This window comes from Ambystoma mexicanum, chromosome 14, assembly GCF_040938575.1.
Source record: "Ambystoma mexicanum isolate Mex_15411 chromosome 14, UKY_AmexF1_1, whole genome shotgun sequence".
In the NCBI taxonomy this organism is placed as follows: Eukaryota; Metazoa; Chordata; class Amphibia; order Caudata; family Ambystomatidae; genus Ambystoma; species Ambystoma mexicanum.
In genome coordinates this window covers 350,052,081-350,069,461 of record NC_090940.1, presented here as the reverse complement: position 1 = coordinate 350,069,461, position 17,381 = coordinate 350,052,081, and the positions used below count along the sequence as shown (strand labels likewise).

General features: G+C 43.0%; 1 protein-coding gene across 4 annotated transcripts in view; it reads right to left on the bottom strand.

The window, feature by feature from the left end:
* Nucleotides 1–17,381, bottom strand: part of LRFN5 (leucine rich repeat and fibronectin type III domain containing 5) — a 1,390,562-nt gene that overhangs the window by 1,052,010 nt on the left and 321,171 nt on the right. For 3 of the 4 annotated variants that reach the window (XM_069637473.1, XM_069637475.1, XM_069637476.1), the window contains exon 2: nucleotides 12,763–12,900. The gene's annotated coding sequence lies outside the window, so the exon portion shown is untranslated. Of the gene's footprint in view, nucleotides 1–12,762; nucleotides 12,901–17,381 lie in introns of those variants that run through there. The other variant, XM_069637474.1, reaches the window with a different exon arrangement.

Sequence of the window (17,381 nt, the reverse complement as noted above, 5' to 3'; positions counted from 1 at the left end):
TAAATACAGTAGTAATCTGACCAGGGACATGGTAAAATTTCGACTTTAGTTAGATTGAGATTATGAGAGGCCAACCAATCAATGGTGTGACCCTTTATGTGCGTAGGCTCCCTAATTAATTGTGTGAATCCCAGGGATTGCAGAGTCAACTCCAAAGCTCCTACAGTAGCATCAGTGGTACACCCCAATCAGAGGTTAAAATCTCCAAGGAGTATCAGCTTCGTATTGGGGTTGAGGATAGAGAGCAAATAGTTGCTCAGCTGTAAGTGAAAATTGGGATCTACAACTGCAACCGGACTTACACACGATGGCAGTATTAAGTGAGGGCACTGCCACGATCATGGATTTTCTATGGCAGTGTGGAACAAAGGCCTACTACTTTCTTCTACCCTCCTGGAGTGGCCTTTGTTTGCTGGTAACTTTGCATACTTGTGTTATGGTAGTGCCTGAGAAGCACATGCAATTGCCCAAAGGAAAATCCTGGTCCCCTGTGCGGGCCACAATAGTTATAGGACATATGAACTCATCTAGTGTGCAATGAAAGAAAAGGTCTGGATATTTTGTAGAGGAAGCCGGCAAAGTCTTGAAGAAGGTGCCCACTGAATATCATCTATTTTCCAAGACTGAGGTATTATTCACATCCTTGCTGGCACCAGGAATTCAGAATTGCTACTAACTCCAAATGGCTTCAGATTACTTGCTTCAATCTGATGGAGCTCACAAACACTACTGAAAATGGACTCACCACAATATATGAAGAACTTTTTGCACTCAGGCTCATGGCACAGCAGAACAGGACAGTGCTTGACCTACTCAAAGCAATGGAGGTCGGGGTTTCCCGCAAAATAGGGAGCATGTGTTGCACCTACGTGCTTCCCAATGATGCAGATAATGGATCACTAACACTTGCCATCAAACAAATGTCCAAAGTGACAATGGACATGTGGAGAGCAAGAGGAATTGCCAAATTTGATGATTGGTTTATGTTTTAACATCATAGATGTGCCAGTGGCTGATACAATTTTGCAGAGTACGCTTTCCTATCATTGATCTTTTAACAATACTCTGGTGTAATTATCAGATAATAGTAACTTGTGTGTCCCCTGGCAATAAAATAACCCTTCTTGCAGTTATGCTAGGTAATGCCATTCCTCGTTGGAAAGATGAAAGCTACCAAACAGATGCGCAAACACAGGTAGGAGAAACAAATAGGTACCCAATAAATAGACATTGTTGCCAAGAAGATGCTCTTTGGTCACAACCTACTGATCCAGCCAATTACCTTGAATGCTATGTATACATCAAATCAGATTGGCCAACCAACTACTTGCAGTGCAACATATGGGATTATGCCATATGTGGTGGGGATTTGAGAGATGTGCATAACATATGGATACAAAGGAGTGTCTATGACTGGCAACAAGAGGAAGAAGTTTATGAGAGGGAGTTTAGAGAAAGATGCATCCCTCAAGGGATGAAAGGGTGGAGTGTTGGGGAGTATGCAAATATGGGTGATTACAATAGCATTGGAGAGTACATTCAGCGCCCTAAGTGTGTACATAAATACATACATAAATACAAGCTGTGAAAGTCCCTGTAGAAATGAGCAAGCAACAGGGAAGCCAGCAGTTACATAAACACACATACCCACAAGAGATTCCTTTATGACGGCCTAACAAAGAATGAGTAGCCATGCTCTAGTGAACCATGGCACACTCACCCTATAGCTGAATATAACCCCATTCCATAGTAACCACAGCTGCATTCAGCATTAATCAGTGACATATAACATATATTAACAATAATAATGAATGACACTGGCCTGTTATACTACCTGAATACACAGAAAACACAATACATGCAGGCTTCAAAATCTAATTAGTTGTGGTAGTAAGATCATAAGACGAGCAACAACAGAGATAGCAGACCCCAATGCCAAAAGAACAGAACACTACATATTGATTAGTCAAAGCATAAGAGATTAGTTGAGTTCCCATGCAATCATTGGAAAAATATATAACAAATTGTTTTACTGAACAGTATCTTAAAATGTAATACATTGAAGGTATAAGCCTGTAAGAGCAAAGTAATAACTGGTGGAAGATATGTCTGGTAAGACAGAGTGAACAAGGCACAACAGTGCTCTGTAGGATAAAATACACCAATAAGTCCCCATGGTTAAGGAAGAAGTCATGCAGAATGCCATGGCCCATGGAGTAAGATTGATTAGGAATAATTGATGCGGTTCGTAAAACCTCACACACAACCCTCACTGAATGGCCACAATAGCAATAAAGACACCTTCATGAAGTCATACATGTTATAGATACATGCACTAATAATTATGTACATACATACACATATTCTTGCCATTGTAAAATAATGATGCTCACACACATAGCTAAGTCCCAGCATGAAAGGTCAAAAGGCTGGGTAGATGAAATCATGAGAAAAGGAAGCCAGGCACTGATGTTTCCAAAGATGAGTTGAAAAGTTTCATTCACAATGATGACAACAATAAGATGGTGCCAAACCACTTATGTCAACAGGAGAGGATGTCACATTACTAACCCAATGCCAGGGATTGGTCAAAATATACATAATCATTCACTCCACTCATACTTCCTGTGAAGCAACAAATTGCATGTTGTGTTTAGCTGATACATGTCTAACCAAATGAGCCAGCCAATGAGAAAGCATGCAAACGGAGGTGAGCCCAAATGCAAATAAGTTAACTTTTTTAGTCACGTGGCTAGAATAAACCAATAGAGTTAGGACATGTATGGAAACACTTATAGTGCATATCATGCAGGTCAATCAGAAGCTGGGAAAATGTAAAAGAGTTGAAAAATGTGTTGTCTTTTCCTTTCTGTAACAAACTATACAACCAGGCATTTTTAGAATGCGTTTGAATGTCTGTATGGATGTTTCCTGCATAGGCAGTTATAATACATTGTTGTTCTTCTCATATCTCAAGCATTCATTTTTGGCTCTTTGGGACTGATTTTGATACTTTGTATCAGTACTTACCCACCACTCTTGAGACATCCTGGTTATACTATGAGTTGTATATGAGAGCTTGCAATGGCAGATTCCCGAGCAACCAACCAGATAGCACAACCTATGCCTGAGTTAATTGTGCTTCCTGCATTGATTACATCCTGTTCAAGGCAAAAGACTGGTATATTATTGAGAATTGTGCCATGCTCAATCGAATTGACAGTGGCTGCAAACCATGGTGTACCACCTTTTGACCCTCGAGAAGATGTTCATATGGTACCTATGATCCAGGAAGGGCACGCACGCAAGAACATCAAGTGGGAAAAACTCCAGGGAATGCAGATCAAGGCTCGCATATATCCAGCAGCCCTGGGACATATTGAACAAATGTGCTCACCAGTGTGCACACGTCTTATGGCCATTCATTTATTTAAAGTGCTGGTGGGGTGTGTCCAACTACATGTAATGTTCCCGAAGCAAGCAATAAAAAACAAGGCACTGGTTAGGGAGGGATGGTATGATAGTGAATGCAGATCTAACAAATCTAAGCTGTATTTTGTCTGCAAACTGGTTCTATGGTGGGTCGAAATCATCTTAACTTTGAAAGGGCCGGCTATAAAAACATCATCAAGGCTAAGAAAGCTGCCCGTCTACCATCCAAATGGAAGGTGCTAAGAGAATCTGTGATGAGTGTTGGCTCAATTACATTCTGGAGGCTGGTAGCAGGCAAAGAGGTTAACGTTCACAACACTCGTCATTTTAGTATTAGTGCATGATTTCATGGTTGGAACACTTTTATGCACATTATGGACTGATTTCCGAGTGCATAACTAGCGTGATTCCAAAAAGACCGTCTCAGCCTGGCACAGAGCCTGGCACAGAGCGAGTGGAGGGATACATATTTGAATTAACACAAGTCTATCAGGCCGCTAAATCACAGAGAAGTGGGAAGGCTGTGGGGCCAGACAGGATATCTATTGATCTTTACAAATAGGAACTGTCAGTCTGGGCCCCCGTGCTTCTACGATTCTTCAATGCAGCCATTCGTGAAAATGTTGCCCCAGAGACATGGTGTAAATCCGAAATAGTTAACATGTTAAAGAAGGGAGAGGGGGCTGTCCCCGGGAACTACCATCCAATCTGGCTTCTGGACAGCTCTGGCAAAATATTCGCTAAAGCCATATTCAAACATCCCCAGCAGTTAGCAGACAATGAAGAGATTATTAGTAACCTCTAAACTGGCTTCCAGTCCGGAAAAAGCACTTTGGATCAGGGGTTTCGTCTTTGTCTTTTGGCACAAAAATATACGGTCCTTAAGCAAAATAAGACTATATGCCATTCTTGGAGATTTAAGGACTGCATTCGATGTGGTTCCTCCAGAATCGCTCTGGCATGTCATAGAGAGGAAAAATGCACCTAGTCATTTGTATCTGTTATGCAGGCTTTGCATCATGATACCTAGACAGTGGTTCATTTTGGTGTTGCGGGGGAGGTCACACAACCCTTTGGAGTGTGCAGGAGTGTTAGACAGGGCTGTGTCTTTGCCCTGCTTCTTTTTTCGAGGTCATAGAGGATATGTTGTTACACTGCATGGACCCCCTCAAACTTGGCAGAGCAGATGTTCTGCCCTCTTCTATGCAGATGACGCAGTCCTCCTTGCCACCACCCCAGTGGGTCTGAAATGTATTATGGGGCGATTCTTGTCTAAATGCAAAGAGCTAAGCCTTGCATTAAATGTCAGGAAAACTAAAATGTAGAGCTTTCGACCCAGACACACTAAGAGATGAGACTCTGGATAGCACCAGAATGGAGCAAGTTGGAACCTATGACTATCTGGTAATTTGTTTCTCGGAGACTGGCTCATGGTCCCCACAGATTGAAAATGCATGCATCAGCCTGGGGAAATTTAGTGGAGGTGCAAGAGGTTTCTTTGGGAGACATGGCAAAAGCACACTCTCACTGGTACTTGAAATTTACAAGAAACAAGCAAAAGTATCTTCCCTCTATGACGCAGACATATGGGGCTACATAAATCATCAACCTTAGCAGATCGCAGAAAACACATTTTTTAAAGACTGGTTTATGCTGATGCAAAGCTCCCCAACTGCTTTTCTCCGAATGTAGGTCGACCTGAGCCCTATTGGGGATGATGTTAGAGTAAGACCAGTATTATACTGGGAAAGTGGGGCAAACAAGGCCTCACAAAATATCGAGAGGCATTATGACGGATGAGGGTGGTAAAACTTGGCCATGGATTTTCCATGTAAAAAACACTCTTCCCAAACTTAATTTGACCAGCCTGTGGAAAAACTCAAATACAATCGACAAAGCCAGCCCCAGAAATGTTAAAAAAGCAGCTTTACTTCTAACTTGTAGATGAATCTAACAACCCTATATGGAATTGCATTTAGGTATGCAATATGCAGCCGGCAAGTCTGACTTTGGGTTTGATATTGAACTTGATTTAATCTCTTCCTCGCATGCTCTGGACCTCTTTTTGGAATTTAGAGTGAGTATACTCAGTTTTGCTGCTTTCACCAAATCTTGGGGTGAAGCGAATTGTGGTCAATGTCTGCTCTGTGGTGCTCCTGAAGAAACTGTGTCCCACTTTATGCTGTTTTGTGCCGAATTTGGGACTTTGAGAAGAGTTTATCTTAAATCAATGTTTAATTCTCAGGTAATTCAGAGTGTTGCTGACGTGATGAATCTTTGTAAAACCACCGATAATCCTGAAGTGTTGTTTTGGGAGGAAAAATATATCCATAGAGCCAGACTGATTCGGTGCTGGGTGATTAAGAACCTTGATAACTAGTTTGAACCCTAACATCAGATTATGCAGCCGGGTGATAAAGATGTGAACTTGAATATACTGAACCTGTACAAGTATTATGCACTTTGTACATGGGACATTGTATGTATTTTGTGTTGCTAATTTTAATTCTTTTTCGCGTTTTATAATGTTTACCTTGTCATGCAGAGATTCATTTTATATGTTTTTCTTTTTTTTATTGTGAAATTAGTATGTGCTTTTTGTACCTGATGAAAACCCAATACTATTTTATCAATTGAACAAACTGACTTTACAGAAAATAGCAGTAGAATTCATAGTCTCTTGATTATTAATGGCCTTATGAAAGTTGCCTCCCTGAAAGGAGGGCCACCACTATATATTCCTTTTATTGACTTCTTGCTTGTCTTTAAAACCAAAAAAGTGATGTGTGGAAAGTTTTAAATTAATCTGAACCACTGGCATTGCTCTGGACAACCTTCCACACCACCATGTTTTAGCCCGTCTGAGCCATTGCCAAGGGATCCAGAGATATGCAAAAAATCAGGTACTGCCACCAATGGGAGCAGCCCTGCCCAAACTGCTAGGCCAGGACCCCTCTGCACGGAACCACAAGCAATCCCAGACATGCTTCGGCCATGTTGGGCCTCCTCTGTGAGGTGCGGCTTGATTCCCTATGGGGCAAAGAGACATCTAAATTAGAATCTAGTGGATCGAATTTAGTATGCATCAGATGTGTTATAATGTATTCGGCTAGATGTGAGAGGTAGTCACACAAACAATATTGCAACTAAAATCAGCCTGAAATAAGGCTGAATTCTTGCATTGTTGTTATTTAATTTTTACACAGTGACTTTCAAGAATATATCACTAAGGTAAAGATAATTCTTCTTAAATGAGGCCTACCTCCACTTTCATTGTTATGCATGGATTTTTGGAAATACAATGGTGATGCTGAATCCCCCATTTTGGTGCCCAAATGTTGTAACGATAGTGGACTTTTATAATTCTACTATAACACACATAATCAATACAGTTGCAATACAAATAAAGAAAACAATTAAAGCTAAACATTACAGGAAACTGTGGTTTTCCAATGAAGTCGTCTTAAAAAGGAAACAATTATGTAGCATAGAACATAAATGCAGGTAAAATGCCAATCTGCTGATCCTGTTTGCATGAGATGCCAGCTTGCCGAATATAAAAACTGCCATCTCTGAAGCCAAGAACATCTTTTTAGCAGAGAAGATTCAGCAAGCATTTAATTCCTTTAAATGTCTTAATGAACATAAAACTCCTGCGTCCAAATCAAGTACTTCTCAAATTTCAGATGTCTGGTGTAACCAAATGCATATGCTCTTTAAAAGCAAAACAAATAAAATACAAGAAGAAATGTCGGACACTTTTACAGATTAGATTCAGCTACTATCATTAGAAGCCACTCAAAAATAGAGACTAACCAAATAGATGTTGATACAAACACTGCTCCAAATGAAACATTTCCCCACGTGGAAATGCCAGCTTTTCATGCAACACGTTGTTTCAATACTTTAACTCTTAAAAAACAGAAACAAATTCAATTTCCCTTTCTGTAGTCTAGCCCTAAATTGAAAGGGCCTATTGCCCAAATGCCACAGGTTCTAATACAGGTTTTTATACATAAATTTCTATGGAAAATTGGTGTTTCTCCAATTACAATCAGTCCCACTTTACCGCACTTAGGATTGATTCTCTCAAAGAATACCTCCTATAAATTCATGAAGGAACAATTGAATGCGAAAATTTCTCCATTAAAATGCCAAATGAAAATCCTACTAAAGAAAATCTGCAAATTTTCTCTATTGCCACTTTTGGAATTTTATTCAAAAAAAGTTGAAGCCACTTTATTATATGGAGCTGAACTTACCTTACATGACTTAGGGCCAATATTGGACCAACTTCAAGGGCATATTTGGAAAGATGTTTTAGGCTTACCTTTATCAATGCCTAATGTTGTGATAAGACACGAGTTGGGGATTAACTCCCTCTCCTCCAGATACAATTGGCGTATGCTAAATAATTTTGCTAAAATATTATTTCCTATTAGAAACTCGCTCTACATAGGGCTAAACAGAATGCTAGCAGATAACAACCCTCCCTCTATGGTGCAATTTAAAGAACGCATGCTAACTTTACTGGATAAGATCAATCTCCCAATGGAAGACTTGGAACTCTTTCAAGAGAAAATCAAGAAAAAGCTATTGCTTCAGGATTGGGGCGATACCTGTTCGAAAATGGAAATCTACCCTTCTTGTGCGGAATATCGCAAATTTATTCACAAGCAGAAACCACGTATGTCTTACTTGATACTTTGTCCCTGCTCTAAGGTCCGTCGCACATTTATGCGCTTCAGGCTAGATTTAATTCACACTCGATCTAGAACGAAATACTGGTCTAAAGATACATTGGCTCACACTAACGAGGTATGTCGTTTTTGGAATCAAGCTCTGGAGACCTTAAAACATCTGTTTTTATATTGCTGTTATTTTGAAAATATACGATGCATTCTTATAAAGTCCTTTGTGCAAGCTAATACGATTCTAGCTAGAGAGTGGATTTGGACTAAATGTATGTGGGGATCAACGTACACTTCTGTAGTAAAAACAACGAACTTTGTAAATATTATCGAGAAAGAATTGCAAAATGTGTCTCAACTTTAGAGAACTAATGAATGTTGATAATTGATGGTGCTCTTATCTAGTGTACTCTTGTACAGATTTTAATTTATGAATTTGACATTTTATGTTCAACATGTTACATCGATTGTGTTCATATCACAATATCTTATGTTGTTTGATTTTAACAATTTTGTATTGTCTGAAAGAATCTCAAATTATTTGTAAGGTCTACATTTTTGACTAAAAAAAAGAAAAAAAAAAAGGAAAAAAAAAAATACAGGTTTTTCTCTTAAAAGGATGCAACTGGCTTGTGTTGGTGGATATGTTCACACTATTTAAAAGTTCATCAACAATTTATCAGAAGACAGATATGTTCTCTTCTCTCTTCCAGATCCAAGACTAGCCACGGGCAGAATAAATGACCCTGGTTCGATGACCAAAGGTAAGTAGGAGGGAAATAGGAGACAAGGGCACTTGTTCCCAATGTTATCCAATGGAGGAGAGGGGGAGCAGGCACAGTTATGCTTACCTACACCACTGACGCCGATTTTCACAGGGATCATGGTGAGCCGCTTGGCGGTTGCTGGGAGCTTCGTCATCCATAATTTGTTCCAGTTAGAGGTGCTCAAGGCTTGCAGGTTCGAGGATTCATCGGTTTGGTGCAACTGTAAATTGCAATTCCTGTCTTTGAAGAAATGCAGATTTCAATGATGCAGACATCTTCAGGACACTTCTTTGGATGGAGGAATGGGGGTTCCAGCACTAATTACTTTTTTCAGGCGACAACAGGTGTCCTTCCTGTCTCAGCACAAAAGCTGCTCCAGGACTAGTTTCTTGAAGACAGGAAGATGAAATTCAGAAAGAAAGAGACTTGTGACACAAGCTGGCAACCACCAACGTTCTGGGCTTGAACGCAATGGCAATGGTTCTGACAAGGTAGCCCAGGAGAGAGCTGGTTAGACCACTGGGCAGGTTAGGGACACTTCCGAAGACTCTGAAAGGCTGATCTTTGAGAAGGTGCCCAGATTAGTTGGTTCCACTATTTCAAGGGCTTAAGCACTAGAGAGCGTCTTTTGAGATCAGGCAGAGTAGCAATGCTTCACCAGGCTGGACACTGGAGTGGATGCTGGGCCACTTCAGGTGTTGCCTTTGGGTCATCCAAGGGCTGTTCTTCTTTGAGGGATTCTTGGTTCCAATATAGATATGAAGAATAGCTGCAGGAGCCCTCCTCTTATCCAAAATCCGAGCTGGAAGCAAGTTCAAACCCGCCGGTGGTAGAGCTTCTGGCACCAGTGATGTGGACTGGGACTAGACAGTCCCAGCGCTCTTCCTGGGCCACACTCACACAAAGGCTAATTAGCACATGAAGGTAACTGCTTTCCGGAGCAAGTTCATGACCATGGACTTTGCTGCTCTGAGAAGGCAGGAAGAAGGCCAAACCACAATATGCCCAAAGTATAAGTAAAAATCGTGTGACACTGCTATTGTAGGGCCATGTTTAGTAGATGTGTGTGATAAACGTGAATTTGCACACCAAACATAATGAAAACATGCTAAAAATGTAGCTGGTGCCACCAGCTTGTCTTTAGGCACATATACAAATAACCAAAAGTCCCATGTGTAAAAAGCTAGGTTCATACAAAACTGTCACCTTTGCAAGGTGCTGCGCAATGTTAAAATTACAAGAATTCAAAGTTTCCCAGTACTGATAGTCTGAAGGATGAATGAGTTTCCCTATAATAAATGAGCCAAAGGTAGGAGAAGTGAAGCTGAAAGCTTTGCTTCTCTTCCAAAAGTCAGGACAGGACAAACAACATAACAAAAATAATGGGGTTCTATAGGAAACTATAGAGAGAAAGCTGCAAAAAGAAAATCGTTCCTAACAGTCATAAAAGAAAAGTTGGGTCACCTCCCTTCTGAAGAAAACAACACTGGGCCAGTTTGTCTGAATAGTGGAGTTCTCCAGTCCTAGAGTCTTTCTGCAGTGATGTTCAATCTCTGTATTATACCATGGCATGATCTGTTGGTCAAGTCTGGTATGACATTACTACGCAAAGGACACACATTGGGCAAGAATGCGCTTCTCTTCACTTGCACAAAAAAATGCGGCACCCAATTTACAAAGGGCATCTGAATAAGCGCATCTTAGTGATGTTCAGTTAGATGCCTTTGTCTCCCCCCTTTGCACATTCGTGCAAATGATGGGGCATTTGAAATCAAAATTTGAATTCACAAACGGGATGCACTTTAAAATGCCCAGAAATGAGAATCCACACAATGTTTTTTTTTTTCTCTGCCATTTCACCCGCACTTGGTGAAATGCACATTGTACTTGGGAGTCTGTCATACCTTATGGTTGGAAACACTAATGTTTACAAGAGGAATGGACTGTGCATCTTTTCAATATTGTGTGGCCCCTCCAGAAATGTTCAGTTCACCTATGTGAATGAGCAGCTGTGAAAATAGCAGGATTGAAACAAACACATTCTCTGCATTCCTTTCATTTTCAACATTTTTTTGAGAATCTGGCCCAAGTATAAAATATCTGAAACACCTTGAAATGCACATGCCTGCATCAAATGAGTGTTTAGTCTTGAATCATGGATGCAGGAAAACTGGTTTAGCTTAAACCAGTCAAAAAATAGCAATCCGATTTTCTCAAATACGGATGGGTGCTGTGCCCAAACAGGTTGCTTAGAAAACTAGCTGACCTCACTCGATAAGCCTGCATTCCGAGCAACCTGAAGGCTGCTCACATCTGCCCCACCATCTTCCCCCCACCCTCTCCTTCCCTGTGGTCCCTACTCCCTTCGCTCCCAACCCCTTCCTCACTTGCCTTCTTCCTTTTGTGGTGGTGCAGCATCCCACCAACTATTTACATGGCGGACATCTTAGGCAAGTATGTGTGTGAATGAATCAGGTGCAACAAGAGCATGTCCCATCCCTTCAAACAAAATAATTGTGAACAGCATCCCGGATTAAAAACCCAGGGAGGTAATAGCAATAACACCCTCGCCAGCATGCCGAATCTGGGGTTAACAGTACCAGGCCCCATCGTTAAGCCTTGCACGTTACTAACCGAGGGTCCCCGCCGGCTCTGGTGCTATGTTTAAGAATAGATGGCTATATAAATTAAATCCTTGGGCATGTTGTTTGATGACAAGATGACAAGAAGTCACTTATTCATATTATCTGATGCTGTTGAGGCAGAGAAAACCTTATTATTGCCCCAGCCATTATCAGCACAAATGTAGATTACAGTAATAACAATCACAAAACCTTCTTATTTCCACAGCTCACATTGTGACCAATACCCCTCAAAGTGAGCACATCCCTCATGTGCTCAGGTAATTTCGCTTGCTACAGGTCGAGTTAAGAGTGAACGTTAAAGCTTTCAACCTGGAACATAACAACCTGTTTGGCAAACCAGCTGCCTACAAGGCAGACCTGATCCATTTGTATAACCCAAGGAGATTATTAAGTCTTAATGTCAAATTCTTAATTTCCGTCCCATTTCTTTAGTGTTCAAGAGTTTAGGGATAATCCTTTCAAATCCAGGTATCATGCCTCTGGAATACTTTGCAACTTGAACTTCGAGGGTTGAGCTCACTATTGTCTTTTAGGGAGAAACAAACTGAAAACATTGCCCTATTTCTCTCTCTTTTTCCATCCATAAACATATATGATAGCTCAGTGAGTTCAGTGCTCACTGCTGCCATTTGTGTGTAATCTGCAGGTCACAGGTGTGAATCCCTGCAAGGCCCACTAAGCCTTTAATTCTTCCAAGATCTATAAATGAGCACCAACTGTGGTTGGGTACTATTGTATGCAAATATGTTCTCTGTAAAGTGCTTTGGCCAAAGTGCTATATAAATTACACATCATTGTAGTTGATTATCCTGGCCTGGTGTCTAGTTAAGACCCTCTAGGGCTTAATTTCCTTTCAGGTGATTAGCACAGATAAAAATACATGAAATGAAAGAATGCAAGATAGAATTTAAATCATCAGAAAGATTTTAAGGTATTATTATCCATCAAAACAACAGAGCTAATTTCAATGCTAGAAAAATATTTTTATTTTTATTTTTTGACATCATCATCACAAACATCTAATCAACACTAACTTTACTAAAAACTCAAAGGCAAGCCAAGATCAGAAAAAATAAGGCATGTACAGAAGCTTTCAAGTTAGTAAGACCCAAAAGGTCTGAAAACTCTACATACTTTTAGAAAATCAGCAAAATCCCATAAGGCAGTGAGAAAGAAAAAAGATGATATTTTAAATACAAATATGTTTGACACGTTATGTTTACATACCATTAGCACCAAGGAACCAATCCAATTCAGTCCTCATGTTGTTCAACAAGAGGAGTATCTGTTTTATGTATTTCTTTATGCTTTGTTTGGTTTCTTTGAAAGGGAGTAGAACTGTCCTTGCTCCTTCTCATGGCATCGCTAGAAAATAAAATGACAAGCCATTTTTAATGGTATTGAAGTTCTGATGCAAAACCTGCACACCACATTTACAATATAGCAACATCCTCGAATCATTCCAAGGAAGTAAAAAAGATAAATATGATATAAAACGAGAGACTATTTTGCATTCTAACTACAATACTTCAGTAGAATATGCAACAACCCTTAACTCTATGTAATAGCAAAGGCTACATAATTGACATACAAATGCAGATTAGATATTTCTTAGAATCAGCACTTACGGCATCAGATATAACTAATTAAGATAAAATATAATAAGCTTGTTCTGACATCATCATGTTCCACACGGGAGACAGGGTTACACTGCTCTTTTCAGTCAACGTTAATCTTACCAAACATTGTCACTAAGCAGAATATCTTTCCTCCCCAGCGGTCTATTCCAGCATTTTCCCCAGTAAGGATGCAAATTGCCTCACAAGCTGCATTTCCCTGAGGCCCTTTGTTGGCTTAAGATCCATCCCTGCCCTGAACATATTCCTTTGGCCCATTCCTTCTCTGTGGATCATGTCTGACCCGAGGCCTATCCCTGCCTTAGTTAGATTGTTGACCTCAATTCCAACCCTTCTATGAGGCTTTTCAACTATGGGAGGTTCATTCCCATCCAATGGACCACCCTCACCTTGAAGTTAATCACCATTCTGAAGCCTAGAACTAAGAAACAATATAATATTCCCGTCCAAAACTTCCCATTGCAATTCATTCACATTGCATTGTTTTTTTTTGGAGGTTCACACGAGAAAATCTATATTTTATTTCATTTCTGTGTTTTGGTATTATAAAGAATAACGCACAAAGGGTACAATTCAGAATATTTTCAAGTCAATTAACCTTATTTCAGAAACAGGGTGTGATGTTAAATGGAGGCCTTAAAGCAGGGTGTTATACTTTACTGGTTCAATTTAGCACCCACCCCCTCTATTTTCCAGCACTGAAAAAGGGAACAGGACAGAGACAAGATATTTCCCTGCATTTTGTAACTTTTAAGTCATTTTCTTACACCTGTTGGAATAATAGAGTGCACACATTTACACAGTAACCTAATTTCAACAAAGGCAATGTGCACGAGTTTAAAATGACAGCTGGTGGGGAGACCACCAGGGGGCGCAGACGCGATGGTCGCTTCAGCCACCGTCTCCCTCTTCAAGCCCGCTAAAGTCATCTTTTCGAGCAGTGCAGGGGCAACCAAAGTTAGGAAAAACCAGCCGACGGAGTAGATAAAGCGACTCAGCACCCACCCAGCCATAACCCAGGAGACGAAACTGCGTGGAGAGGCAGAAATCAGCTCTCGATCGGGAACCCCCGGGCAGCACAGAAGGCCCCTACCCAGAATAGCGAGGAGAGGGGAAAAAATGGCCGCCGCCATCTGAAATACGCGCCGCGCGCATAAGAGGAAACTTAACAAGGAATGGTACCAGCCCGCCAATAACGTCCTGCGCCCAGCGGACAGGGGGAATTCCTGCCCTTCAACGAGGTACGGCGGCGACGAGGACAGTCACGGCGGACCACGGCGCCCGGCTTGCCGGAGAACGTTAGGCGGCCGGCCAGGCAGGCGGCGACCGAAGTGGGCGGCTCGGTGAGGGTAAGCAGTGCCCTGCGCGGGCTTTTCCGCTTTGGTGCCCGCCCCCCCCTCCATCAGAGCCCGCTCCTCGGATCCTGCAGTCGTGCTGCGCGGTGCGAACCGCATGCGAGGGCCTTCTCCCTCCACCCACGCCTCACCTTAACGCTTACGAGCTCATTCTGGCCACGCCGTACCTCCGCCCAGCAAACCCTCGCAGGCCCCGGCACACGGCCGCCAGGCGTCATCTCCACCCTTCTCCTGGCGAGCCGTGCGCGGCAGTCAGCCACGAACACTCGGCCACCCACGGAATGAGGCCCGTGCTTCTTTCGCCCAACCGCGGCTCCCCCCTCCTCACCAAGCAACGAGGGCGCAGCGCGGCCATTCCCGCGAACCTAAATGCACAGTGAACACAGTGTCCACCCCAACAGCTTCGACCCGCCGCTCCCACACCACGGATCCCTACGAGCACCTAACCCTGTGGAGGCTCGCCACCACTAGCGGAGCCTCGCAGCCAACCTAAGGACCATCAAGGGTCCTCCACGCACCTCACAGGGCGCAGAGACAGCCGTGCAGCGGGGCACCTGATTTACCCGAGTGGTGCTTCAGGGGGTGGGGGCGAAACAGAGACCGCACCAAAGTTACTTAGGGCAAATACGCTGGCAACGTGCCACGAAGTCCGGGGCAGCCCACCACGGAGCTGAGAGAGACTCCAGCCGAAAAACCAACCACAGAAACACGGTTGAGGGAACGAGCACACCTTTGCACAGCAGTCCTTGCTCACTGCAACAATAGCCTGTGGCCTCCGTAGGTAACAAAGCTGGATCCACAAACCTTAGCAACCCTGAGAAAGTTTAGACGTATTAACGCAACCATGGAAGCGGAAGAAGCCCAAAGCACTTCAGATATTCCTGGCAACGACGGCGACAGCGCAACAAAGTCAGATATCCGCCTGCTGCTTGGGGAGATCAGATCAATGAGAAACAATCTAACTGAAATAGTATCAGACCTAAAAACAAAAGTGGCCAAAGTTGAGGACCGCCTGGAAGCGGTTGAAAACAACCAACAATCAGGAGACATCGCTACCATGCAATACGAGGCTAGGCTCATAGACCTCGAGCAGAAGGAAAGGGACATGGAATCAAAAGTAGACGATCTTGAAAATCGGGAGCGACGCTCCAACATCCGCATAATCGGTCTGGAAGAAGAGCGAGGAGAGACACAGTCAGGCCTGGAGAGCATGGTGAAATCCCTAATCTTGTCTCTCTACGAAGAAACCGACCCCCCGAACCTCGAGTTCGACAGAGTGCACAGGGCAGGGGGCTCAGCGAGAGGCCCTCGATCGGTCCTAATCAAATGCCATTACTACACGCAAAGGCAGGACATTCTACAAAAAGCAAGAATAAAGGACACGATTGAATTCCGCGGCTCTACAGTCAAGATATACCAGGATCTCTCAGCGATGACCCTCGCAAAAAGGAGAGGGTGTCGTCCCCTCACGATCTGGCTCCAAGAGAAAGGCGTGAAGTACCGATGGGGCCACCCATTCTCCCTCACATTCGAGTACAACAGCGAAGAATATAGGCTCACCTCGGTGGAAGAGGCGGAACGAGCTCGCCGCCACCTACAAGGCCCAGCAAGGGACTCAGACGTAGAGGGCCGAAGAGAACCAAAGGGCCCGCGCCGAGATCCAGCTGAAAAGCCCTCGAGGAGAGGCCGTGCGCAACATAAATGGAAATTTAAATGTTTGAACACTCCTTGAACTGCCTACACTGCACCTCGTGTCTGTAAACAGTTTTGGTGCTCTAACTCTGGCCGAAACCACCACTCTTTCTCCAGGATCGATTACCTACTACTGGGGGCGGAAAACGAGGGTGACATCCTAAGTACATCCATCCAAATAGTAGCCTGGTCAGACCATGACCTGTGCACCCTAGAATTAGACCTGGGCCCACTCCCCGCCCTGGACCGCCGGTGGCGATGTAACGACCTGTTATGCAGAGACCCAATTTTCAAGGATTTCCTTTCTGAAGCCATCACAGAATACTTTGACATCAACGACACTGACAGTATGTCACTGAACACAGTGTGGGAAGCAGGTAAAGCTACATTAAGGGGCATCCTTATATCTGAGGGAGCCGCCAAAAAAAGACTCCGGCTACTCAAGGAGAAAGAACTTAAGGAAGAAATCACTCGACTGGAACGCTCCCTTAAGGAGCTCCCCACTAGCGATAATGATACTGAAATGAGAATTAGGAAAATGAGAGAAGAACTAAAAGACATATGGAAAGGCAAAGCCCTCGCCCAGATTAAGTACCTCAAACAGAAGTTCTTTGAAAAGGGAGATAAAGCGCACACCATGCTAGCGAACAGACTCCGTAAACAGAGGGCAGATAGAGCAGTCCACAAAGTTAAAAATGAACAAGGTATCCCACTCACAAATCCCCAAGACATAGTGTCTCGCTTCTCCAATTTTTATGCAGACCTATACGCTGCTGAGACTGATGGTACCTCCCCTGACATCAAAGAATACCTAACCAGTATGTCACGCCCGCCCATCACTGAAGAACACCTAGAAATGCTAAACGCCCCAATCTCGGCAACAGAGGTGCAGGGAGCAATTTCAGCCCTTAAGGCAGGCTCAGCCCCGGGACAGGATGGTTTCACGCCAGCCTTTTACAAAAGAAACTCTGGCACACTCGCGCCATTCCTCGCCAAACTATTTACTTCCATCTTAGAATCGGGACGAGCTCCCGACTCCTTCACTGAATCTATCATCATCGTAATCCCCAAAGAAGGTAAAGACCCCACAGAGTGTGCATCATACCGGCCAATCTCCCTCATAAATGTAGATGCAAAAATGTACTCCGGCATATTGGCCGCC